Raw genomic sequence first — 27,521 nt, 5'->3', positions numbered from 1 at the left:
GCCGGCCGTCGACTTGGAGTCGGTCGGCTCCACCGACCCGATGCTCGTTGACTCCGACACGGCATCACTTGACGCGTTCCCTACCAACGTGGCGATCATTGATGATCCCCTCCCTCGCGCCGACAGCGGCGCCAGCACCGTCATAGAGGTGCTCGTTATCAGCCACGATGGAGTTTCCGGTGACGGTGCCCGAGACCCGCTCCAGGCAACGCTACAAGACCTGTCTGCACCTATTGCAGAAGACGCAGACGCCGAAACGTTGGAAGCCCGCCGCGTCCAGCTTGTCGAGAGTGCCAAGAAGCTAGCTAGCATGAGACGCCTTTCGGAGGCTTATCAGCGCGAGATGGACCACGCCGTTGGTGGCACGCCGGCTCCTGGCGGGCCCAGCCGCACCGGTACGGTCCGGCAGCGCGGCGTGGCCATTGCCAGCATGTTTGGGGCCGATCGCTCCATCTACGCCACGTCAATGGAGAACATACGAGCTACCCAAGCGGAAGTAGATGAGCTGGACAAACTCAAAGGCGATGAGCGTCGCGACATGACGGAGCGCGTCCAGTGACTCATCAATGCGGCTGCCGAGCAGCAAGAAGCCGGCTGCCGCGTCGAGGACCCCAATCGGCGGAATGACGACCCGCCTCCCCACCAGGAGCATGGCGAGATGTCCCGTACGTTGACTGATGGAAACCGCGGACGACGAAACAAGGTGCCGGCTGCTAGCCGCAGCCGGACGCACATCACCATCGAGCACGACCAAGACGGCTGCCCTCATGCGATGGAACGACCAGGTGGCTACCAGCCTCCCCAACGCAGAGAAAAGCGCGTGTCTCCGCCGCCTGTCGATCATCCGAGTCTTGGAGGCCGGCTTGGCCCTCGAGAAGGAATCGGAGAAAATGATGCCTGCCATCGGATTGATCGTCTCAACCGATCCCTGGCACTAAAAGAAGAAGACGCGTTGGGCCTGCCTTGCTTCGGCCCCTGCATCACAGATGAGCCCTTCCCCAAGGGGTTCACGCTCCCAAGAGATACGCCCAAGTACACTGGATCCGTGAAGCCGGAGGACTGGATGGTCGACTACTCCACAGCCATCAGCATTGCAAACGGCAACAAGCGCGTTGCCGTGAAGTAGTTCCACTCATGCTCCAGGGCACCGCCAGGACATGGTTGATCAGCTTGAAGCCCGTAGCATCAACAGCTGGGTAGATTTCACTAAGGCCTTCGTCAGCAACTTCACCAGCATGTACAAGCGGCCGCCCAAGCCTCGCCAGCTCTCCTTGTGCGTCCAAGGCCCCAACGAATCGTCTCGCAACTACCTCACGTGTTGGGCCGAGCTGCGCAACTCTTGAGAGGGCTTGCACGAGGTGCAGGCCATCGAGTACTTCACGGCTGGGTGCAGAGAAGGCACTTTGCTCAAACACCGTCTCCTCTACAATGAGCCAATGACCCTCGACGAGCTACTAATCATAGCGGACAAGTACGCCACGGCCGATTCCTCCATGAAGACGGAGATTCAGGCTGTTGCATCTGGTAAGGTGGCTCCTCAGGCCCCTCGGACCCCGTTTGGCGATACCAGTTGGCACCAACAGCAAAGCGACAACAAGCAAAAAGCCCCGATGCCGGTTTCCACTAGCCGGCAGGTGGCCGCAGTTGAAGACCAGCAGCCGGAAGGGTAGCCTCTTCCCAAGCGCCAGAAGGGCAGCAAGCCCAACTGGTTACCCGCTTTCTCCTACGAGCAAACTCTTGATGCTCCCTGCAAGTTCCATAGCGGCGCGAAGCCATCCAACCACACCTCCCGGAAGTGTCATTGGCTCACACGAATCTCCAAGGGCTACAACCACCGCCGCCTGCTGGCCAGCCGCCTCCGCCTCCTCAGCAGCCGGCAGCCCATCCAGCAGTCGATGCCGTTCAAGATCAATTCCCTGAAGAACATGGAGCATATGTTGTTTTCACCAGTGTGGTCAATGAAAGTTGCAGCCGGCGCCGATAGTCTCGTGAGGTGAATGTCGTGGCCATTGAAGCTCCAGAGTTCATGCACTAGTCAGAGAGGCCGATCAGTTGGAGCCGGGCTGATCACCCGGAAGCGATGCCTTCTCCGGGTTCTTATGCTTTGGTGATGGAGGCCACCTTTGCCGCGGAGTGGCGAGCTGCTCGTTTCTCACAAATCCTGATAGATGGCGGCAGTGGCATCAACATCCTGTACCGTGACACCATGGAAAAGTTGAAGATCAGACCTAAGCACCTCCTTCCCAGTCAGACTGTCTTCCATGGCATAGTTCCTGGCCTTTCTCACACACCAATCGGCAAGATCCAGATAGATGTCCTTTTCGGGGACAAAGACCATTTCCGCCGAGAGCCCATCTGGTTTGAGGTGGTAGACTTGGAAAGCCCGTACCACGCACTGCTTGGCCGACCTGGTTTGGCCAAATCTCATGGCAGTGCCACATTATGCTTAACTCAACATGAAGATGCCGAGTGCCAAAGAAGTCATCACCATCTCCGGAGATTATCAGAAGTCATCCGACTGTGCGGCCGCCAGCAGCTGGCTGGCTGAGTCCCTTGTGATTGCTGCCGAGAAGTGGCTCCTTGACCAGGTTGTGGCAATGGCCGGCAAGCAGCCGGACATCCCCCACGCAAGGATCCTTCAAGACGGCCAAGGAGACAAAGAAGATACCATTGGACCAAGAGCACCCGGAGAGGTACGCTATCATAGGCGCATGCCTTGACAGCAAATAGGAAAGTGAGCTCGTTGATTTCCTCCATGAGAATCGAGACATCTTTGCATGGTCTCCCAAAGACATGCCGGGTCTCCCAAAGAGAAGGATCATTGGAGAAGAGATCGCCCGTCTGTTGGCAGCCGGCTTCATCATGGAAGTTTTCCTCCCAGAGTGGCTTGCCAACCCAGTCCTTATGCGGAAGAAGAATAACAAGTGGCGCATGTGCATTGATTACACCAGCCTCAACAAGGCCTGCACAAAAGATCTGCTTGCTCTGCCACAGATAGACCAAGTGATAGACTCCACAGCCGGATGCGAGCTGTTGAGTTTTTTGGATGCCTACTCGGGATATCACCAGATCAAATTGAACCTGGCAGACCGTCTGAAGACCGCATTCATCACACCATTTGGAGCCTTCTGCTACCTGACTATGACATTCGACCTAAGAAATGCTGGTGCCACTTTTCAGCGTTGCATGCAGAAGTGCCTCATCAAGCAACTCGGCAGAAATGCCCACGTCTATGTAGATGATATTATGGTGAAGACGGAGAAGCGCAACACACTCCTCAAAGACCTCAAGGAAACCTTTGAAAATTTGCGCCGATTTCAAATCAAGCTCAACCCGGAAAAATGTGTGTTCGGAGTACCATCCGGCCATCTCCTTCGCTTCCTGGTCTCAGAACGTGGCATAGAGTGCAACCCTGTGAAGATCAAAGCCATCGAGAGGATGGAGAAGCCCACCCGACTGCGAGATGTCCAGAAATTCACCTGCTGCTTGGCATCCATCAGCCGGTTCATCAGTCGGCTGGGCGAGAAGGCTCTTCCCCTGTACCAGCTCATGAAGAAGACCACTCATTTCGAGTGGAACGACCAGGCGTATGACACTTTTCTCTAGCTGAAGAACATGTTGACCACACCGCCTGTCCTGGCGGCTCCGACTACTAAAGAGCCCATGTACCTTTACATCACCGCCACCAGCCCGGTGGTCAGCACAGTCATAGTTGTGGAGCACAAGGAAGACGGCAAGGCATTACCAGTGCAGAGGCCGGTGTATTACCTGAGTGAAGTGTTGTCCGCTTCCAAGAAAAACTACCCCCACTATCAGAAGATGTGCTACGACATGCATTTCACCGCCAAGAAGCTGAAGCCATACTTTCAAGAGCACCCAGTCACTGTTGTCTGCACTGCCCCACTCACTGAGATCATTGACAACAGAGATGCTTCTGGCCGAGTGGACAAATGGGCCATTGAGTTGGCCCCTTACACCATCTACTACCAGCCTCGCGCCGCTATCAAGTCCCAAGCACTGGCCGATTTCCTCGTTGACTAGGCCGAGACCCAGTACCTGCCGCCAGCGCCGGACTCCACCCATTGGCGGATGCATTTTGATGGTTCAAAGATGCGCACTGGTTTGGGAGCCTGCATCATCCTCACCTCTCCCAAAGGCGACATTCTCAAGTACACACTGCAAATCCACTTTGCTGCCTCCAACAATGTGGCTGAATATGAAGGATTAATACACGGCCTTCGGTTGACCAAAGAAATTGCCATCCGCCGGATCTTGTGCTACAGCGACTCCGACTTGGTGGTCCAGCAGTCTTATGGAGGATGCTAATATGACAAGCAACCGTTTTTTCGTCCAGCAACTCAGTGGATACTTCGAGGGGTGCGAGTTCCTTCATGTGACAAGAGCCGACAATGAGCAAGCAGATGTCTTGGCACGAATCGGCTCCACCCGGCAAGCAATACCTGCTGGTGTCTCCCTTCAGCACCTCCTCAAGCCGTCGATCAAGCCCTCTCCAGAGTCGGAGTCCATCTTTGTGCTGGCTCTTCCCGAGGCCAACGAATCCGACTCGAGGGCTGCGACAGTCGGCTCGTGGACCTCCGCTCTTGGAGCGTATACTGTGACAGTCGCACCTGGCCCAGAAACTTCACAACCCGGCCCGGGGAATACAATAGTCGGCCCAACAACCTCACCAAGTAGCTCGGGGACTGCAGCAGTCGCACTCGGCCCGGGGATTTCAGGACCCGGCCCTGGGGGCTGCGACAGTTGGCCCGGGGACTTCATCGACACAGCAGGCCGCAGCCGACTCCAACCCGCCGCCTCCCAGCCCAACCGCCCTCGTGCAAGTTGAAGTTCTGGCAGTCAAAGAAATAGCAGCACCTTCATGGGCACAACCCATCCTCAACTTCCTTATAAACAAAGAGCTACCGATAGATGAGATCTCAGCCCGACAAGTGCAACGTCGGGCAGCAGCATACACCATTATCAACACAGAACTTGTGAGGCGCAGTGTCACTAGTGTGTGTACCAGCGCTGCGTGGAGCCGGAGAAAGTCCAAGAAATCCTCAAAGACATCCAGCAAGGCGAGTGCGGCCACCATGCGGCTTCCAGGTCACTCGTGGCCAAAGCTTTCCACCATGGTTTCTTTTGGCCGACTGCCTTGGAAGATGCCAAGGATCTAGTCAAGCATTGCAAAGGGTGTCAGAAGTTCAGCTCGAAGCAATATCTACCGGCTTTTCCACCCAAGACAATCCCCTTAACATGGCCTTTTGCTGTCTGGGGCTTGGATATGGTGGGACCATTCAAGATAGCATGCGGCGGCATGACCCATCTGCTTGTCGCCGTGGATAGAAGCAAAGCCAATTAAGAAGTTGAATGGTCCGACTGCCGTGACCTTCATTGCAGATATCACTACTCGGTACGGAGTACCACACAACATCATCACGGATAATGGCACAAATTTTGCCAAAGGAGCCCTGGCCCGTTTCTGTGCAACGCAGGGCATCCGATTGGACCTAGCGTCCGTTGCCCTTCCGTAGTCAAACGGCAAAGTTGAGCGAGAAAATGGCCTCATCCTTTCCAGCATCAAGGCCCGACTGGTCGAGCCCCTGGAGCGGTCGGCCGGCTACTGGATTGATGAGCTGCCGGCCGTCCTCTGGAGCATCCGCACCACTCCGAACCAGTCAATCGGCTTCACTCCATTCTTCATCGTCTATGGTGCCGAGGCCATCATCCCGACGGACATTGAGTCGACTCACCTCGCATCACCATGTACACCAAGGCGGAAGCAAAAGAAGCACGAGAAGATGGCGTCGATCTATTGGAGGAGGGCCGGCTGTTAGCACTCAGCCGGTTCACCATCTACCAGCAGAGTCTACGCCACTAGTACAACCGGAAGGTCAAGCCAAGATCTTTCTAGGAGGGAGACCTTGTGATACATCTCCAACGTATCTATAACTTTTTGATTGCTCCATGCTATATTATCTACTGTTTTGGACTATATTGGGCTTTATTTTCCACTTTTATATTATTTTTGGGACTAACCTATTAACCGGAGGCCCAGCCCAGAATTGTTGTTTTTTGCCTGTTTAGGGTTTCGAAGGAAAGTAATATCAAACGGAGTCCAAACGGGATGAAACCTTCGGGACCATGATTTTCTCATCAGATAAGACCCAGGAGACTTGGACCCTCCGTCAAGAAAGCCACGAGGCGGTCACGAGGGTGGAGGGTTCCCCCCCTAGGGCACGCCCCCTGCCTTGTGGGCCCCTCGAAGCTCCACCGACGTACTTCTTCCTCCTATATATATCCACGTACCCCCAAACGATCAGAACAGGAGCCAAAAACCTACTTCCACCGCCGCAACTTTCTGTATCCACGAGATCCCATCTTGGGGCCTATTCCGGAGCTTCACCGGAGGAGGCATCGATCACGGAGGGCTTCTACATCATCATCCAGGCCTCTCCGATGAAGTATGAGTAGTTTACTTCAGACCTACGGGTCCATAGCTAGTAGCTAGATGGCTTCTTCTCTCTTTTTGGATCTCAATACAATGTTCTCCCCTCTCTTGTGGAGATCTATTCGATGTAATCTTCTTTTTGCGGTGTGTTTGTTGAGACCGATGAATTGTGGGTTTATGATCCAGTCTATCTATGAATAATATTTGGATCTTCTCCGAATTCTTTTATGTATGATTGGTTATCTTTGCAAGTCTCTTTGAATTATCATTTTGGTTTGGCCTACTAGATTGGTTTTTCTTGCCACGGGAGAAGTGCTTAGCTTCGGGTTCGATCTTGCGGTGTCCTTTCCCAGTGACAGAAGGGGCAGCAAGGCACATATTGTATCATTGCCATCGAGGATAACAAGATGGTTTTTTATCATATTGCATGAAACTATCCCTCTACATCATGTCATCTTGCTTAAGGCGTTACTCTGTTTTAAACTTAATACTCTAGATGCATGCTGGATAGTGGTCGATGAGTGGAATAATAGTAGTAGATGCAGAATCATTTCGGTCTACTTGCCTCGGACGTGATGCCTATATACGTGATCATACCTAGATATTCTCATAACTATACTCAATTCTGTCAATTGCTCAACAGTAATTTGTTCACCCACCGTAGAATACTTATGCTCTTGAGAGAAGCCACTAGTGAAACCTATGGCCCTCGGTTCTCTTTCTCATCATATCAATCTCCATCACTTTATTATTGCTTTGCTTTTATTTTGCTTTTACTTTTTTACTTTGCGTCTCTATACCAAAAATACCAAAAGTATTATTTATCATCTCTATCAGATCTCACTTTCGTAAGTGACCGTGAAGGGACTGACAACCCCTAAGCGCGTTGGTTGCGTTGAGCTATTGTTTTTCTGTAGGTGCGAGGGACTTGTGCGTGGCCTCCTACTGGTTTGATACCTTGGTTCTCAAAAACTGAGGGAAATACTTACGATACTTTGCTGCATCATCCTCTCCTCTTCGGGGAAATCCAACGCAGTGCTCAAGAGGTAGCAAGAAGAATTTCTGGTGCCGTTGCTGGTGAGTCTGCGCAAAAGTCAACATACCAGGTACCCATCACAATCCCTATCTCCCGCATTACATTATTTGCCATTTGCCTCTCGTTTTCCTCTCCCCCACCTCAGCCTTGCCATTTTATTCGCCCTCTCTCTCTATTTTCCTCTTTTGCCTATTTGCTTGCGTGTTAGTTTGCTTGTTTGTCGCGATGGTTCTACCTCGTTTTTGTGATCTTCACCTTAAAAGGTTAGAGGAGATCGAAAACAATGTTAGGAAGTTTATGGTTTTGCAATTTGAGCATAATAATTTCTTTACAAATGAGCTTAAGGAACAAAAAAGTTTCATGAATCATATGAATAAAGAGCTCGATGATATGTCTAAAGAATTTGATGGTATAAGATCCCAAATTGCTCGTCTTGAAAAATTAATTGCTGAAATCTCGGATATGCAAGCTACCTTAGTCAATAAGATGGCCGCTAAACCGGATTCCTATGAAAATAATGATGAAGATCTAAAAGTTATTGATGTGTCCCCTATTAAATCTTTGTTTTGCAATATGAATCTTGATAATGATGGGACTGAATATGATCCACCTTTACCTAGAAGGCATTCCAATAATTCTGAATCTTTTGATCTTGATGCTAAATTTGATAAAAAGTGGGATTGAAGAAATTAAAACCCTAGATATTGCTAAACCCACTATTATGGATTGCAAGGAATTTAACTATGAAAATTGCTATTTGATTGATTGTATTTCCTTGTTGCAATCCGAGCTAAAATCTCATCATGCTTATAGTCAAAATAAAGCGTTTACTAAACATATCATTGATGCCTTGATGCAATCTTAGGAAGAAAAACTTGAATTGGAAGTTTATATCCCTAGAAAACTTTATGATGAGTGGGAACCTACTATTAAAATTAAAATTAAAGATCATGAGTTTTATGCTTTGTGTGATTTGGGTGCTAGTGTCTCTACTATTCCCAAAACTTTGTGTGATTTGCTAGATTTCCGTGATTTTGATGATTTCTCTCTAAACTTGCATCTTGCGGATTCCACTATTAAGAAACCTATGGGAAGAATTAATGATGTTCTTATTGTTGCAAATAGGAATTATGTACGCATAAATTTATTGTTCTTGATATAGATTGCAATCCTTCTTGCCCTAGTATTCTCGGTAGACCTTTCCTTAGAACGGTTGGTGCAATTATTGATATGAAGGAAGGGAATATTAGATTTCAGTTTCCATTAAAAAGGGGCATGGAACACTTCCCTATAAGGAAAATAAAATTACCATATGAATCTATCATGAGAGCCACTTATGGATTTCCTACCAAAGATGGCAATACCTAGATCTATTCTTGCTTGTTATGCCTAGCTAGGGGCGTTAAACGATAGCGCTTGTCGGGAGGCAACCCAATTTTATTTTTATTCCTTGATTTTTGCTCCTGTTTAGTAATAAATAAATTATTTATCCTCTGTTTTGGTTGTGTTTTTTGTGTTTAATTAGTGTTTGTGCCAAGTAGAACCGTTGGGAAGACTTGGGGAAAGTCTTGTTGAACTTGCTGTAAAAAAATAGAAACTTTAGCGCTCACGAGAACTGCTGTCATTTTTATTTGGAAAGTGATATTTAGTTTATTCTTTTTGCAGATGATTAATACATAAATTACTCACGTCCATCAATTTAGTTTAGAATGTTTGGGGTTCATATCTTGCGCTAGCTACAGATTACTACAGACTGTTCTGTTTTTAACAGATTCTGTTTTTCGTGTGTTGTTTGCTTATTTTGATGAATCTATGGCTAGTAAAATAGTTTATAATCCCTAGAGAAGTTGGAATACAGTAGGTTTACCCCCAATATAAATAAAGAATGAGTTCATTACAGTACCTTGAAGTGGTCTTTGTTTTCTTTTGCTAACGGAGCTCACGAGTTTTCTACTTTAAGTTTTGTGTTGTGAAGTTTTCAAGTTTTGGGTAAAGATTTGATGGATCAAGGAACAAGGAGTGGTAAGATCCTAAGCTTGGGGATGCCCATGGCACCCCAAGATGATCTAAGGACACCTAAAGCTTGGGGATGCCCCGGAAGGCATCCCCTCTTTCGTCTACTTCTATCGGTAACTTTACTTGGAGCTATATTTTTATTCACCACATGATATGTGTTTTGCTTGGAGCGTCTTTTATGATTTCAGTCTTTGCTTGTTAGTTTACCACAATCATCCTTTCTGTACACACATTTTAAGAGAGCCATACATGATTTGGAATTTGATAGAATACTCTATGTGCTTCACTTATATCTTTTGAGCTTTATAATTTTGCTCTAGTGCTTCACTTATATCTTTTCACTACAAAAAAAGACACATCCGTGACATTTTGGGCCGAACGAAATTTTTTTCTGTCATACATATGACACTTCTATGACGATAATTGTGACAAAACCCGGTATCATCATAGATGTGGTGGGCTCCTACTTCTATGACAAAAAATCATGACAGAAAATGGGATTTTCGTCCTGGGCGGGCCGGAGACGCAACTGCATGACATTCTTTGGGCCTTCCATGACGGAAAAAACCGTGGTAGAAGCGAGGGGAGGAAAATTTCGGGGAGTTCCCGATTACGGTGGGAGGTCGGGGGACGAGCGATGCGCGTTTCTCTCGTACACGTACACGCGTGTGTGCGAGGCGTTGGCTCTAATTGAACCCGAGCGAGGCATTGGGCTCTAACTGAACCCGAGCGATTGCACTGCAGGCTACGCATTACCGAACCCGATCGAGCGATTCCTTCGCTATTGCTACTAACTGAAGCCGATCGATGGGATGAACAGTGAGCGTTGCAGGGGGGGTTGGATGAACAGTGAGCGGTGGTGTTGCCTCTAGATGAACGGGACCCCGTGGTGTGGTGGAGGGCTGGATGAACAGTAGACGGTGGAGGAGTGCCCGTGGAGGGGTGGATGAACAGGACCCCGTGGTGTGGAGGGCTGGATGAACAGTAGACGGTGGAGGGGTGGTTGAACAGGACCCTGTGGTGTGGAGGGCTGGATGAATAGTAGATGGTGGAGGGGTGCCCGTGGAGGGGTGGTTGAACAGGACCCTGTGGTGTGGAGGGCTGGATGAACAGTAGACGGTGGAGGGGTGGTTGAACAGTAGCCGGTGGAGTAGCGCGCGGTGGAGGCTGGATGAACAGGAGCCCGTGGAGGCTGGATGAACAGGAGCCCATCGAGGCTGGAGGAGGTCAATGGTGGAGATGAACAGTATCCCGTGGAGTCCCGTTTTGTAGTACGCCACACCCCTCCCGATGAACAGGACCCCCGTTTCGACCGTAGCGCTCCAACACAACTCCGTTTCCTTCGTTTTGCGGTACGCCACGCCCCTCCCGATCAACAGGACCCCCGTTTCGACTGTAGGAGGTCCGTTTCCTCCGTTTTGCGGGACGCCAGACCCCTCCTGATGAACAGGATCCCGTTTCGAACGTGTTCGGTCGAACACAAGGCTGTTTCCTCCGTTCTGCGGTACGCCAGGCCTCGTTTCCACCGCCTGTTCCGTCCAAGCCCTCCCGATGAACACGACGCATTCCGTTGCCTCCTCATGAACACGACGCATTCCGTTGCCTCCCCATGAACACGGCGACGATGCTGTTTCTCCGTTCCGACCCAGCCATGTACACGAGCCCTTGCCGTACGTATGCGCGAATAGGCGTTCGAGACCCCGCCCGTATGTACACATACGTGGCCGTATTTTCTTTCTCGCACCCTGGCCGTTGTACGTACGTGTAAATGCTACGTGCGCGCCTCTACTACGACATGTGCGCGCCTCTACTATGACACGTGCGCGCCTCTACATCAACCAGTATGTATGTACACGTTCGCGGCCAGAATGACAATGCTACGTACGCTTCGACCAGGTGGGTCCCGACTGTCAGGCACTTCCTTGCCTGCGAAGATGTAGCTGGTCGGTCCCAGCAGTCAGGGGGCGAATCGTTTTTTTGCCCGGACGCACTTCCTTGCGTGCGAAGATGTAGCTGGTGGGTCCCAGCAGTCAGGGGGAAATGTTTTTTTCACGAAATACGGTGGCCCGTCCGGTGGGTCCCGCTGTCAGGTGGACGAATAATTATTTTGCACGTAATAAGGAGGCACTTCCTTGCTGCGGCCGTGGACCCAGCTGTCAGCCTCTCCACGTATAGTCCACGTTCGATGGAAGCCGTTCCTTGACCATGTTGACCACGCCACGCCGAGAGCACCAGGGCGGTGGACGACTATGAGGCCTAGGAAGGGGACGACGCGGAGCCGGGGAAGACGTGGCAGTGGATGCCCACGCATAGAGGAGTACGAGGGTTAACTGGTTCGCAGCGGTGTGAGGCTGCCATCGCCACAGAATAACAAGGGGTGTGGGTGAGTAGAGGGATGGCCTGGCCAGCGGTGGGAGTAGTAGGGGGCGGTGAGGCCTCCGTCGCATCGCAGCCGGCCACGGGAGGCAAGAGCATGAGGCATGACCGGCGCTGGTTTGGGCGGCTGGAGCAAGAAGACCAGAGGTTGAAGAAGCACTACGGCCGTTGGATGGACATCATACGATCACTGGAGCTAGAATCGTGCATATTGACTAAGTTGACAAAGCCCTCCGTCCCCGTCAACTTAGTAGGCCCAAAAGTCAGCCTCCCACCAAGGTGGGTCCCAGCTAGCAGGGGTATTCATTTTTTTGAGCGTAATAAGGAGGAACTTCCTTGCGTGCGAAGATATAGCTGGTGGGTCCGAGCTGTCAGCGGCGGTAACGTTTTTTTCATGAAATACAGAGGCCCTTTCGGTGGTTCCCTGATGTCAGGGGAGGAATCATTATTTTGCGCGTAATAAGGAGGCATTTCCTTGTGTGCGGCCGTGGACCCAGCTATCGGCCTCTCCACGTACAGTCCACTTCAGATGCATGTTGGTCGTTGACCACGTTGACCAGGCCGCGCCGAGATCACCAGGGCGGTGGACCACGGCGAGGCCTAGGAAGGGAACGACACCGAGGCAGGGAAGACTTGACAGTTGTTTCCCACGAGGAGGGGAATACGACTGTACGAGGGTTTACTGGTTCGTCTGCCGTCGCCGGAGAATAACAGCAGGTGTGGGTGAGTATAGGGATGGCTAGACCAGCGATGGGAGTACGGTGGGTCGGTGAGGTCTGCGCGGCAGCAGAGCCAGCCGCGGGGAGGATGGAGCAGGCAGTCCCGCCGGCGCCTGTTTGAGCGGCTGGAGCAGGAAGAGCAGAGATTGAAGAAGCACGACGGCCGTTGGATGGCCATCCAATAGTCACTGCTTATGCATCAACCTTTTTTTAGGAAAGCCCCAAATCTGTGGAAAACAGCATACAGCCCATCTGCCATTATTTCTAATAATTTATAGCCCATTTGCTAATTATTAAGGTTTTTTTGGAGCCCATATTCTTTTTGTTAGCATTACAGCCCATATTGTGGCCACGGTTAAAAAATTATACGAAATTTTGCATATTTCGGTGCAGTCCAAACTGTTTTTAATCCCGAAATTTCGACTCACATTCAAACTGATTTTAAAAATAAATGTATATCAATATAAAATCCAACAAATTCTCCACGCGTAAAAGTAAATGTAATTTCAAATCTCAAAATGAAGAAAAGATATTTGAAACTAATTTCCAGTTTGATGTGTTTTAAAAATGTACAACCCATTTCTCATTTTTGATGGACCATTTTCTCCGCCAGCCGAATGAAAGCTCTCCTCGTCTTGAAAGATTTGCAGCCCAACAGGCCTGACAAAGCGACTTACCTGGCAAATCACAAAAAACTGGGCTGTGGCCGTGGACCCAGTTGTCAGCCTCTCCACGTACAGTACTCTTCCGATGGAATGTCGTTGACCACGTTGACCAGGCTGTGCCGAGAGCATCAAGGCGGTGGACGACGGCGAGGCCTAGTTAGGGGAGGACGCAGAACCGGGGAGGACGTGGCAGTGGATGCCCATGCGGAGAGGAGTACGAGGGTTCACTCGTTCGGCTGCGGTGTGAGGCCGTCGTCGCCGCGGGGCCTGGTTAGCGATGGGAGTAGTAGGGGGTGATGAGGCCTCATCGGCAGCACAGCCGACCATTGGAGGCAGGAGCAGGCGGTCTTCCCGGCGCTGGTTTGGGCGGCTGGTGCAAGAAGAGCAGTGATTGAAGAAGCAGCAGGACCGTTCGATTCAAATCCAACGGTTACTACTGCTAGAATCGTTTGGTGACTAAGCTGACAAGCCCTGCGTACGCGTCAACTTAGTAGACCCATAGGTCAGCCTCCCAACCGGTGCGCCCCAGATGTCAGTGGGAGGAATCATTTTTTTCGCGTAATAAGGAGGCAGTTGATTGCGTGCGGCCAGGCCAGCGGAGGGAGTAGGGTGGGCCGGGGAAGCCTGCGCGGCATCACAGCGGACCACAAGAGGAGGGAGCAGGCAGTCCCGCCGGTGCTAGTTTAGGCGGCTGGAGCAGGAAGATCAGAGATTGAAGAAGCATGTCGGCCGGTGGATGGACATCCAACACTAACTGCTGCTAGAATCGTGTGTTCACTGACAAAACCTTGCGTAAACAAGTCAGCCTCGAAATCTGTGGCGTGTACAACCCATTTGCTATTATTTTTATAATTTTTACTCATTTTCTAATTCATATGGAATTTATTGCAGCCTGTTTTCCATTTTTAGAATTGCTGGCCATTTTCTGGTCAGTGCCAGGGTCAAAAAATTGACTAAATATGTGGGAAATTTTGAAAATTGGCAAATTTTTGCTGGGGAACGAAATATTCTTAATCCAAAAATTAATAGCCATATTAAAACAAATTTAAAAATAAATTAGTACTATGTCATGTTAAATCCAATGAAATACGTATAAGATATCAGTGAAGAACAAAAACAAAAAAAGAAACTTATATCCCATTTGCTATAATTTTTTTTGGAATTTTCAACCCCTTTTGATATTACTTTTAACAGACATTGACCATACTCTTAAGCCAGGCTGGAATGCATCCCTCCTCGTCTTGAAAGATTTGCAGCCCAGTCATTCAGAGAAAACAAATAGGCCTAGCTTGGGTATTCTTCAAAAAGAAATACTGGGCTACCTATTTTCCCAAAGAACTGGTGCATGAGCATTTAGCTTTATTTATGTACTTATTTATGTTTAGGGGACCATGACCATGTACCTGGGCCGGATTCATCTGAGAGCCTCCCTTCCAGTTAATTATGGGCTTCTCTATTGGGCCTTTATCAGTGGGCTGCATGTTTCAACAAGTGGAAAATGTGTTCCGAGTTTCAAAAAAATGTGTTCCGTATGATAAATAGTATGCACTACGTATGGTACGGGGCACTAAAGGATCGAACAGTGCAACGACTTCCAAAACATTGTGTTTGTTGTTCTAGCAACACATTTATTCAACCAACAGACGAAATATACTACTGATTGTACATTGAAAACAGCAGCAGCAGCAACCAGGGCTGGGGGTGAACAAAAGCAGTAAGCAGGCCAGAAGAGTGAAGACGCAACTCTCTCTTCCAAACCAAACATCAGCCATCATTACAAAAGGGCTACCAAAAAAGAACAAGTGTATGCATCAAACTAAATAAAGATCCTACTACACCAAGTGTATGCATTTAACTAACTGGCTCAGTTAGACGTTACTATTTATTAAGCTGTGGAGATTGGCTGACGGCTTGAATCAGATGGGTGCCTAACGGGGGAAACTCCAGCCAGCAGGTCGAAGTCTGATACTTGCGACCCTCTCTCCTACTTTGGGCTGCAGAGCGTGGCGGCACATACCAGGGTATGGTGCATGCAGAGACGCATGGTACGCTGTGTACACACAATTTTGCTTGATGAATGAAACCGCGCTGCCATCATGATCCTTGCCGTCGGTTATCTCCTGGTTAATTGGATAATTCAGTCCGACAAACGGAGAGCGTGTACCAAGGCTACTCACCAGCCTCCAGTCAAAAATTCCTAAAGGCCCAGAGAAGCTGGGATCCTGCTCAAACACCTTGCAGTGACTGTGATTGTATTCCGCGAAACAACACGTCCGGTACGTGCGAACGATCATCAATCTTTCGCCGTCGTCTGATCAAGCCAGGAACCACCTGCAACTGCCTTGCCGCTTTTCTTTGAAAGGTTCTGGGATTAGGAAGGGTAGGGACACCAGGCGGCCTACAACATCATATCAAGTTGGAGTCAAATAAAAACGGGCTCTTGGTTTTGTCAATCTTAAGAACAACATGTTATGAGCATGAATATTTTTTTCAGCAAATGTTGACAGTAATATAAGCAAGCCATCATGATATCATAGGAAAGTAACATACTGCTGTAACAGCCATTTGTAGCGATGACTGGAGTAGGCCAGCAATACGTCCAGCCATAGAAGGAGTCGACAGCGTAAATGAAGCCCTTGTGTTCAATGGCATCAGAGAATAATGGAGGATGTATGATCCTGCGATGGACGTGCAGATTTATCCACTTACCGCAGTGACCTATCAGATAGGCGAGACCACGGTTGAAGAACGCAATTAGCCTGAAGTCTTTATAATTCGCAGATCTTGTGGGCACTTGGCAGATTACAACCTTGAGCAAATCAAACTTGGTATCATGTTGGCTACTGTAAGATTCCGAGTATTCTAGGCCGTGGTGCCAAAGCAGTGCAGTGCTAATCGAAGGAAGGGGGATCAATCGCCGGGTGTAGACCTCCACGAGCATCCAGCTGCCGCGACCATCGATGAGCACCATCCAAGACGTGTTGATGCCAACCCAGTACATACCGTTAATGTAGTTGAGGCAGACGAGGATCAGATCGCAGTCAAGGGGGTTGATGCTCGCCACCCTACGATCGTTATGCTGCGTGACACGCCGTTTCTGAAGATCAGGCGGCATCAGCAAGCAAGGAGCTGGCTTAAAAAGCTCCGGCCTGAGGGCTTTGAGTAAACGGTACAGCCTCGACGAGCACGCGGCGAGCGGCATGGTACTGAGTCCACACGCAAACAATGAGCTTGATTACCTCTGGGGGGAGCGAATTCCAGCCACTCTTTCGGCGGACGCTGCTTGGTTCTGCCATTGTTAGTGCTTGGGTTTCGGACAAGGGGGGAGGCGCCTTAGCGGGGATGGAAGATTGGACGAGATTATGTGCGGACAAAGATGGAGAAGCGAATATGTGCTTCGGGAAGTGGTCATGTGATGATGACTACAGCACGCCGCTTGACTTACGAGACACATACCAGCAGCGTACGGTCATGTCGATGCCAGACAACTTGCTTGAGTGATCACAGTACTGGTACTCCCTACAATGCTATGCCCTAACTTGCTTGAGTAGAGTAGTAGAGTAGGACTCTGCTCTACTACTAGCACCGGAGGAGTAGTATATTCTAATCTAAAATAGTTACAAACTTTAATGCCCGAGCATGGAACCACTACGAACCGTGCTCAAAGACCGTGTCTACGTGGTGTTTGGACATGGCCGACAACCTCAACGCCAACGGTGCAGCTCCCGTTGCACCGTATGTGTTTCTGTCCGTCCTGTTCGAAATCGTGGTAAAATTCATGTTTCTACTCTATATTCTACTACTATGCTAGTCCACATGATTAGTTGTGAACGACGACTTCTTCCCCGACCTCGGCAACCTCATCCTCGACGACATGGGCGACAACGTCAACGCCAGCAACCAGTGAGATACAGGGTGTAGGAAGCGGTTTGGGAAATTGCAAGCCTTTCCAACCAGTGAGATACTCCGTACAAAGTACGACAGAGAAATAACCATAAAGAAGGAAGCTAAAAGTAAACAATCAAACGAGCGTTTTTGCATTTGTTTTGCATTGAATCGTTTCACAAGCTGGACTAGTGTTGTTTTTCTACTTTTACAAAAACCGCATCGTAATGTTAGTACTCCGTCCGTCTAGGTGTATAAGTCTTCCCTCCTTCTTGGTCACGGTGCACAACCGAAGATGACTTATTGACCTGGACGGAGGGAGTAGCACAGTCTGCAAGCATATATCGAGAGAGACGTGTAGTGCGATAGTGGAAAAAAATTACTCGTATATGAGACAAGGTCTCACGGTTAGCAGGTGAGACCCGTCCTGATGGATGACACGTGGCTTTTAAGTGGGGGGTGGGGGATGCTTTGTGATTTGTGAATGCCACGTGTCATCCATCAGGATGGGTCTCGCATGAGACCTGGTCTCCTAGAATTCTTTTCCTGTGATAGTATATAGTAAAGTTTGTGCTATATGCACGTACTTGCAAAATGCGTACGAATACACAAGGTTTCCAAAATTTCCCTTTTACATACTTAATTAAGGACGCTAAAAATTCCTGAATGTTCGTGATTTATCATTTGCGTCCCAAAACTAAAGATATTGCCTTACGAAACAAAAATTATACTCCTCCTAAAAGCCACGGCGCTCGCAGGAGCGCTTGCGGTGCGCCACGAGTGCCCTGGTGCGCGGCCATTTCCCAGCGCGTCGACACAATGCCTCTTCCTCAGCCTCGCAACTCGTGAGGTGCTGATTGGCGACTTGCTGGCGGGCGAGCGCGATCTCACCAGTGTGGTGATCCGGCGCAAACAGGTACTCTTCCTCGCTGGAAGCGTGCAGCCGGTCCACGTACCGCCAAGCGTAGATGAGGCCCTTGGGCCCGACTGCACTCAGGGCATCGGCATGGGCGTCCTCCGCCACCCTCACGGCCCTCGCACGAGCCTTCTGCCAAAGAGCCAATTGCCTGACTCTCTCGGACGCGACATAGGCCTCCCAGGCAGCCTGTTCCGCGGTGCGCTTCTCTTCCTCGGCCTTCTTCTCCGCCTCTATTTTGGCGCGCTCTTCTGGAGGCAAAGCCTCCCACAAGGCGACATCCATTTCTTTCCAAAGCTCCTCAAGGCTGGGAGGCTCGGCGGTCGGCGCGGTGTTCTCCTCGTAGCGGGGAGCCGACGCGTCCTCCAGCGCGCATGCTGGCGAGATTGGGAATGCCGACGCGTCCACCTCGACGCATCGCGGCGAGGAGCGGAACGCCAACGCATCCTCCTCGACTAGTGGCGGCGAGGAACGGAACGGCGATGCGTGACCGTCCACGCGGTGCAGCGAGGGGCTCCTAGGGCTTGGGAGGGGCGATGCCATGGTGGTCGATGTGAGAGGGAGGGGGAGGAGATAGCGATGTCGTGGGAGGCACAGTATTTATAGCGAGCAATGGCACACCTACGTAAGATATGGACTGAGCTACACTGACTTAACTGCCGGTCCAGTTGCGTCACTGACATGTGGGCCAGACCCCTGTTTGGCCCATATGTCAGTGACCGAATGCACCTGTAGTTAAGTAATAGCTACGTGGGCATATTTGTTGGAGTAAATTACGGGGGAGCGAAGGGGTGGAAATATTGCTGGTCACAACGGATCGGACGAGCATGGGGGGAGGAGAGTCATGCATGCAGATTTTTTCACACGAGGCGGAGTGGTGGGACCGCCGGAGGGAGAAGGAGAGTTTGGCAGGCATATTGTTTCCACACATGGAGAGGAAAAAATTTGGAGACGAACGGGCTTCCTGCAGGTATGGGGAACGGTGCATAATAAGTCATCTTGCATGCCGGGCTAGGTATAGTCTCAAGTCATTAAAAACAAACACGCCCCACACATGTTCATATTTCAAGGTGCACTAAATTATTGCATGCGATGATTAAGGCTGGCCATAATGGTGGTATCTTAGCTGGTATCATGCACACGGGAATAGCAAACATGCTGATGTGGCAAAGAATTAAAGAAGAGAGGGGGGTTAGAGTAACTAGAGTTCATGCATGCATTGCTAAACACATTTTTTTTGTGGAGAACGACAGCACTAGTTGAGTACTTTTGCAGACTTCAAAAACTATTCCACAATGTGTCAACATTCACAATGTCAAAACAATATTTTTACACTCATTATAAAATGTAGTTCTTATACTCCCTCCTTCCATCTATATAGGTCCTAATGCGTTTTTCGAGGCTAACTTTGACCAAAGGATAGAGCAATAATATATGACATGCAAGTTACACAAAGCACATCATCAAATTTGTATGTGAAAGGAGCTTTGAATGATATAATTTTCACATTATGCATATCATGTAGTATTAATTTTATCAATAGTCAAAGGCGGTCTTGAAAAACGCATTAGGCCCTATATAGATGGAAGGAGGGAGTACTCATTATAATCAGTACTCCCTCCGTCTAGGTGAGCAAGTCATCTTAGATTGTGCACTGTGACCAAGGAGGAGGGGAAAACGAGAGATCTTAATGTTTATTTGCTAATTAAGAGAATTGCATGCAATGAACTAACCACTACATGTCGTGTTTGGTAGTCTCAAGTCATTAAAAGCATGCACACCAACATCTCCTATTGGTTGATATGTCAAGAAACAAGAAAGGAGGTAGAAGTTAATGCACCGCGCCTAAGTGTTTTGGGAGTATTGTAGATATTGATATCTTTAGTATAAATTTGGTCGTGGGATTTCATTGATGCCTGTCAAAGCGTTGACAGGTCTACTATGCGTGACCTGAAGATGAAAGCGTTGAGCATCTCGAAGTTGATCAACAATCTTCAATTGTCAAAGATTAGCCGTTCGGCCAATAAGGTGGCACACTGAATCGCTAAGTATAGCTTTGACAATAGATTAGATGGTATTCTTGTAAATAATGTACCGCCCTGTGTGGTGAATATTGTATCGAATGAGTGTACTGGTGTGGCTGGTTAATTAATATAAGGTGTTGTTCAAAAAAAGTATAAATTTGGTCAAACACTTTGCAAACGGTTGAGGGGAGTAAAAAGGACCAGAGGGAGTATCATGCATGCGGGGTAGGCAAAAAAATTGCTTGTCTAAAAAAAGACAAAAAAATTGCTCATTTATAGCCGATCGAAGTCTCAAAGGGCGCGACCGTGCGAGGGAGGCGAAGGTCGTGGGAGGCACGATGTTTGACGGAATTAAGTGAAGTTACATTCATGCGCCGGCATGGCGTGCGAACAGGAAGAAGCTATACCGTCAGGCCTACGATATGGGTCTAGTAGACATGACATCTAGTGGGTCCCGCATAGTTCTTGAGAACTCTTTGGGGGCTTGCAGCCGTTTATCCACCGGGGAAGCCAGCAACCCCACGCCGTTCGCACGCCCTACTCATCCCCGTCTTCTACCTTACAACAGTTCGCTCCCAGTCGTCCCGTCCTTTCACATTAGTTCGCTCCCAGTTTTTTTGTGGGGTACAACAGTTCAACTTCTCCTAACGCTCCTCCAAAATCCATGGCCTCCCAAATCTCCATGGTCGCCACTGAGTACCAGGTTAGAGCCATCACCGGCGATCAGTTCATCGTCATCTACACACGTGGATCCGAGACGGTGAAAGCATAGCTTGCTCGCTTCCTACGCATGTTCAACAGTTCAACAAGTGAGTGGGTCGCTGGGCTAGATGTTGAGTACACCACAGTCCTGGGACGAGAGAAGGATCTAAAGGAAGGAGAGAGGAAGAAGCCCGCCGTGTTCCAGGTTTGCGTACATAACGTTTGCTTGGTCTACCACATATGCCATGCTGACGTTGAGTGTCAGGATTTTAAGAACTTCCTCAAGGACAAAAGAGTGAAATTCATTACTGTAGGCTTTAAGAACGACAGTGACGTCCTACGTCGGATAGGTCTCGTTGTAGGCCAGCCCTTCGATCTCCAGAAGGCAAGCCTGGTGTCCTCCTCTCCACCTTCAATGCTGACCATGGCAGCAGCCATGATTGATCCTTCGTATGCTAAACTGAAGAAACCTCATCACGAGCTTCATCATGCATGGGAGTCTAAGACATTAGATGAAGATCACATCCTGTACGCAGCAATGGATGCCTACCTTCGTTTAAATATCTACAAGGGTTGGATGAAGAAGCAGAGCCCAGTGTCCGGTTCAAGCAAAGAAGCGTCGGCGAAGAGGAAGAGGAAGAGGGACGAGGGCGAAGTCGAGAACGTGGACTCGGACTCCAAGTAGGTGGCAGTGCGGTCGCTCATGCTGGTTCTACTGCAGTGTCAAGCGGACTAGTTGCTTAGTAGTTTATTTTCAAGGGTGTGTTGTGCTGAGGCCCCAGCAGAACTATGGGGCTGTTTGGATTGTGACTATCTTTGCCATATGTTGCCACATGATTTTTGCCACATTTGTCACTCTTGCCTTACTTGAGTTTCTCCAATTGTTAGCCATACTTTGGCTTGCCTAAGGGAATCTTTCCACACTTTTTGTGTCTATGACATGTGGGGTTCACTGCTCATAAAAAATTCCTTGTCTCAAATGTGGCTAGAAGCAAACACCTACCTAACTTGGTCAAACTTGCCTAAGGATAGGTGTGGCAAAGTGTGGCAATGTGTGGCTAGGAACCAAACAGCCCCTATGTTTATGTTCTTTCTCGTTATTTGAACTCTTTAGTACGTACAGTAGTACTGGTACTATGTCTTACTACTGTTCTTCTTGCAGTTGGTACTACTGCTCGTATCTTCGTGTTCCTACTATACTTAATACGTTCGTACTAGTAGTATAATTTGGGTCAGTCGATTTCTAAAAGAAGTTCGACGGAGCGAAGGAAGAAGACGGTAGAAGAGGTGGAAGAAGCCCTTCTAGCCATCCATGTTGCATCAAACGGCTCACATGAGTCGACTCACCCAAATTGCTCCTTCAGATTGCAGGATCCACGTGGCATTCAAGGTCTCGAAGGTAGATTCCGCGTCCGCGACCGGTTTGCGGGCTCGACGCGCGCCCGACCGGCTTCCGCCGCGACAGCCACCATGCGCGCCTCCTCCGCGCGGGCGTTGATGACAATGACATGCTAGTTCCTCCTCGCCGACATGCTGGAGCACACGCTCATCCTCCTCTTCGTACGCTGCGTGCATAGACGCGGCTCCACCAGCTGCTCGCGTGCTTGGCAGCGCGGCGGCATCGCGAGGAGGGACTGCAGACGACGTGAGTGGGCGGGCCTTCGGCTTCATGGCACAGGGATGGTGGCGACACAGCGGTGATGGGCGAGAAATTGTTGGCCGGAGCAGGCGGGCGCCGGCATATTGATGAGTGCGCGTGTGGGAGCTTACTTTAGTTTTATATATAAGGTTGGTCAAACTAAAAAGAAAACCGTACCAGTACACGTAAACATTAGACTTAGGCGGCGCTTTTATTAGTTACTAGCTTATGTTCTTGCCCATTGTGACCAGCCTTAGTACCACAGCCATGATATGGAATCCTGTGCAAGCGCGTGAACTGCGGCCGCGCGGTTGATCGAATGGTGCGTCACCGTGTCGTGCTCGAAGGACATCCACCAAACCTTTTTGTGTGTGTGAAAACAATCCTCGAAAATTACTCAACTTTTTTCCTGTGAAAGTTCTTGATGCTGCAATATTTCCGTATATTTGAATTTAGCTCCAGTTCGTGTTTATTTGGACTTGGACATTTTAGGTGCGCCCTAGTTTTTTTTAATACTGATTTTGTGTGTGTGTGTGACTGAGAGAGAACGTGTGTATGTGTCCATATGTGTGTTGTGGTGGAAGGGCAATGTGGAGACGGTGTGCGTGTGATACAGACATAGAGAGGTGTGAATGTGCAAATGATCGTGCATGAGTGAGACATAGACAAATGCCGATATGTTGTGTATACATGAGAGAACGGTCTTCTAGTTTACTTGTGTGTGTGAGAGAGAGAGAGAGATAGAGGGAGAGAGAGAGACAGAGAGAGGAGCATCCGTAACACAACAACCATCTCTCTCGATTCGTCCGTCCCTCGCACGGTCGCATGCAACACATGCATCAACGCGCACATTTTGACACCCTCACCCGACCCCTGCCCACCTCAAGGCCCGCACAATCTCTTCGTGAATACCCATTTCACTCCTTAGGTTTGTTTTCTCTCAATATCTGACACACACACACACACGCACACACACACACACACACACAGAGACACATGCAGCACAACACACACACACACACACTCCCTCGAGCACACAATTCATCCCCATCCAAGGTTATACCGCGACCACTCTCGCTTGTGCTTCTTTACACCCCAACATGCACAACACCTCAATCTTCAAAGAGGGCAACGAGCAGATCAAAGACGGCGACCACACCGCGCTAGAGAATGCGGGGTCATTTGGAAGCAGGGTGATGTGACGATGGCTGACTGACTCCTCCCCCCACCATCTCTCTCTCCTGCACAAAATTACCAATCCCTCTCTCCCCCACACAAAATTGTCAATCCCTCAACCCACGAGATCCTTCCCCTCTCGTCCATGTTTTTCCTGCTCTCTCATCAAATATGTTGTCTCTTCTCCTTCCACGTATACAGAATCCAGATGCACATGCATCTCATGTATATTACATGTATGCATCTTTCTCACAGACCTAACTTCTTCCTCTCTCTTTCTCTCTCTATCTCTCTCTCTTTGTCTCGTTAGATTTGTCTCCTACTCTCTCGTCCACATACTTACAATCTTTCCCGCCCTATCTGCTCCATCTTCAAAAGCTCTCTCTGCATGTTTCATTCACACATTGGGATATGTCAAAATGTTGCTTCTATAATGGCTGATGTAGAGTTATGGTTGTTCTTGTTGCATCCTACAAAGTAATAACTATGAAATGCATTTAGATTCTCATTTGACTGGGATTATGTGAGTTTGAGCATGTTGTGAAGTACTATAGACCTTGTATACATCTTGGGATTCGATAATGATTGTAACTATTGAATTGTATAGACCATTACATTCGAAGTCAATAGCCTAATATATTTATTTCACAACTTCAACAAATGATTAGTTCACTACAAACTAAGAAAACAAATGTGTACTCCCTCCGTTTTTATTTAAGTCCGCCTATTAGCATTGGTCAAAGTCAAGTTTTGTAAACTCTCAGAAAGCTTATAACAAAAAATATTAACATATACAATAACAAATAAATACCATTAGATTCATTATTGAATGTACTTTCACATCATACATATTTTTTATGGTAAATGTTTATATTTTTCTATAAACTTGGTCAAACTTTAGGAAGTTTGACTTCCGTCAAAACTAATATGCAGAGTTTACTACTCCCTCCGTTCCAAAATAGATGACCCAACTTTGTACTAACTTTAGTACAAAGTTGGGTCATCTATTTTGGAACGGAGGGAGTACTACTACTCACTAGTTGCTTAGCCGAATCACTCAACACGCCACACGGGGAGTCCAGTGTCACAAAATTTTGAGGTCGGCGGGAAAATCTCCCGCGACCCTGATTCGAGCAGTGGGAAGTTACCATCATAGCCTTCGGAACAGGCCTACGGATGACGCTTGGTAGGGGGCTGTTTTCGTAACTTCAGGTTCACCCTACCCAGCCAACCCCACCCCGGCACCCAGAGTAGTACACCTGAATACTCCCCAATTTCTATCCCCACCGCAAAATAGACTTCTCCACGGCACCGCAGCCTTCGTGCTCCTCCCCTTTACATCGGCGCACTCGGCCACCGCAGCGCATCTGCCTAACCGATGACCTCGTACACCGCACTGGAACCGGTCCACCGTCGTTGTCGTACACGGAGCCTCTTCCCTGGCATCGTCTTCCACGGTCTCGTATCTGCTTCCCGGAAGCCGACGCCAAGCGTAGAAATACCACCGTCGTGGACAATGAACTAACTCCCGTTGCCGACCATGACTCACAAAGGCCGCCGCGACCATCGTTCTCCTCGTCGATTGGTAATGTGTGTATTGAATCACTTAGCAGTACATGTGCAGTTCCAATTTTGTTCATACCTACCCTTCAAATTTCCTGGGTGCTATTGTTCCCGTAAAAGTAATTGGTTATAGCCTCCATTGTCCAACAGAATATCTGCTTGTAATTGTGCGTCGCTCCTGTATCGCGCTGTGCTTGGGTAGGTTTTTCATCTGCAACCAGTAGTGTGGCAAATGGTGGAAAGGTTTTTAGAACTAGCAAAATGCCCATGCGTTGCACGCATCAAGATGCATTTATATGAGTAGTTTATCTTGTTGGAGATGCTCTAACATGGCAGACGAGTGATTTAATGTTGCCCACAAGATGTGCGACTATTACTAGTAGTATATTTTTCTTGCCATGTTGAGATTTTAAAACCACGAGTGCGAACATGCAGAGGAGCAATGAAGATCAAACATGGGATATTCGGGACATCTTCAAGGAGCGTGGCAAGTTAAAGAGGAGCTGCACCGAACCTGTAAAACGAGCTTTGGTAAGTATCACCCTTTCAATTACTTTTGTGTAGCCTCGTGTTCTTCGATGTGTATATGTTGTAGTTTCTGTTTCTCTTAAGCATGGTGTTCTTTGATGTGTAATAAGAAGAGTCTTAATCGTCCTAATGCTTTCGTTTTTAGCTTGATGTAGGAAGTGGGTGTTCTCACCTTGTAGTCTGTTTATTTATTTATTCCTTTTGAATTCACTTCTCCGAGTTCTGTTTATCTGGCTTCTACTAAATGGATCTAGGTTGCTTTGAGTATTGATCTAAAAAAGAAGTAACTTCATGTCAGGATGCAGTTCCTGTGAGGAGGGAAGTATGGTCAACCTCAAGATCATGTTTCCAAAATGAGGCTGGATTACACACAAGGTGCCAGTTCCCTAATGATGCTGGATTAGACACAAGGTGCAAATTCCCAGATGATGCTAGATTACACACAAGCCAGGTGGAGTCGTCAGCTGTTCATGTCCTCATGGCATTAGTAAAGGCTGAAAGACAGCGTGCATCATCCCTTGAAAATGTAGCTGAGTTCCTGAAGAAGCGAAAAGAGCAATCAGATACTCTCTTCACCCAAGCCAAAGAAGAGATGGAAGAAGCCAGAAATAAGCTAGCAGAGGCAGAGCAGGCTAGGCGTCTCCTACTATCTAAAACTGTTGTTTATACAAAATTTCCTTCATAATAGCTAGGTTCAAATGTTTATCCAGTCAGCATGCCTGTGGTGATGTCTGTGCATCTACTGATATGGGACAAAATGTTTTCTCGGGTCATGTAATAACAGCAATTACTTTCCAAACAATAACAGACGAAGCATTGGACATGGTATAGTTCATACGCAAGCCCGACATTCCAAGTTCAACTTCCACATCAAACTCATGTTCACAGATATCTGCGCATTCATACATAATGTCCACAACCATGATTCACTTCAAAGCTAAAAAATGTGAGGAGAGTTATAAATAAAGAAAATCCTCTACTAGTTCTTGCTACCAGTGCGAGCACAACAAGTCAAGACCATGCGTAAATTAATTATATTGTAGTCATTTTTTGTGTTCTAAAATGCCTGCCGGCTCGCGGAAGGACGTGTTGCCGGCACACGTGCGGATTCAATGAAGGCAGGCGGGGTAGTCTTAAGCTGGTTGCACGCGGCAAGGAGGCGTACTTAGCCGAGCCTGCAGCGAGTGCGGCCCTCTTGGCCGGCGCGCCGGTTCAATGCCTGTGCTATGAGAGGTCGCGGCCGTGTCAGAGCAATCACTCCCTCCAGTCCTTTTTTGTTTGGGTATAACAAAATCTCGTTTTCCATTCACATTTTAGTGGTAGGAGTTGTGCGTGTGTGTCTGTGTGAGAGAGAGAGGAGATGGTAGTCGGGGTTGTCTGATCGGTAAACAAATGAATAATCTCAGTCTGGGATGGAGACGAAAAAGAGACCGCAACAAATGTTGTGTCTACAGGAGAGATAGGGAAAGTAATTTTAGTGGTATGAGTCATATGTAGAGACATATAGGGTGTGTGAGAGAATCCCATAGAGAAAAAGACAAAGTGAAAGACGAGTGGAGACTGTGTGTTTGGCGGTGAAAAATCAAGCTTAGGTACCGAGTGATACCAGAGAACAGTAGAGACGTGAGAGATAATAAAAACTGTGTAATTTATAATCATAGGGAGAGTGTGACACTTCTCAAGGGAGACGTCGAGAGACCATGTTTGCGAGGATAGGAGCAACATGAAGTGAGCATGCGGGTGAGCTGGAGAAAAGAGAGTGATAGCTACCTGAAGGAGCATGCATGCGAGAGAGATGGGCGTGAAAGGAGTGAACAAAAAAGGG

This window comes from Triticum urartu, chromosome 2A, assembly GCF_056163025.1.
Source record: "Triticum urartu cultivar PI428250 chromosome 2A, HENAU_Tu73, whole genome shotgun sequence".
NCBI lineage: Eukaryota > Viridiplantae > Streptophyta > Magnoliopsida > Poales > Poaceae > Triticum > Triticum urartu.
The sequence above is the reverse complement of the archived record's forward strand: the minus strand, read 5'-3'. Positions refer to the sequence as shown.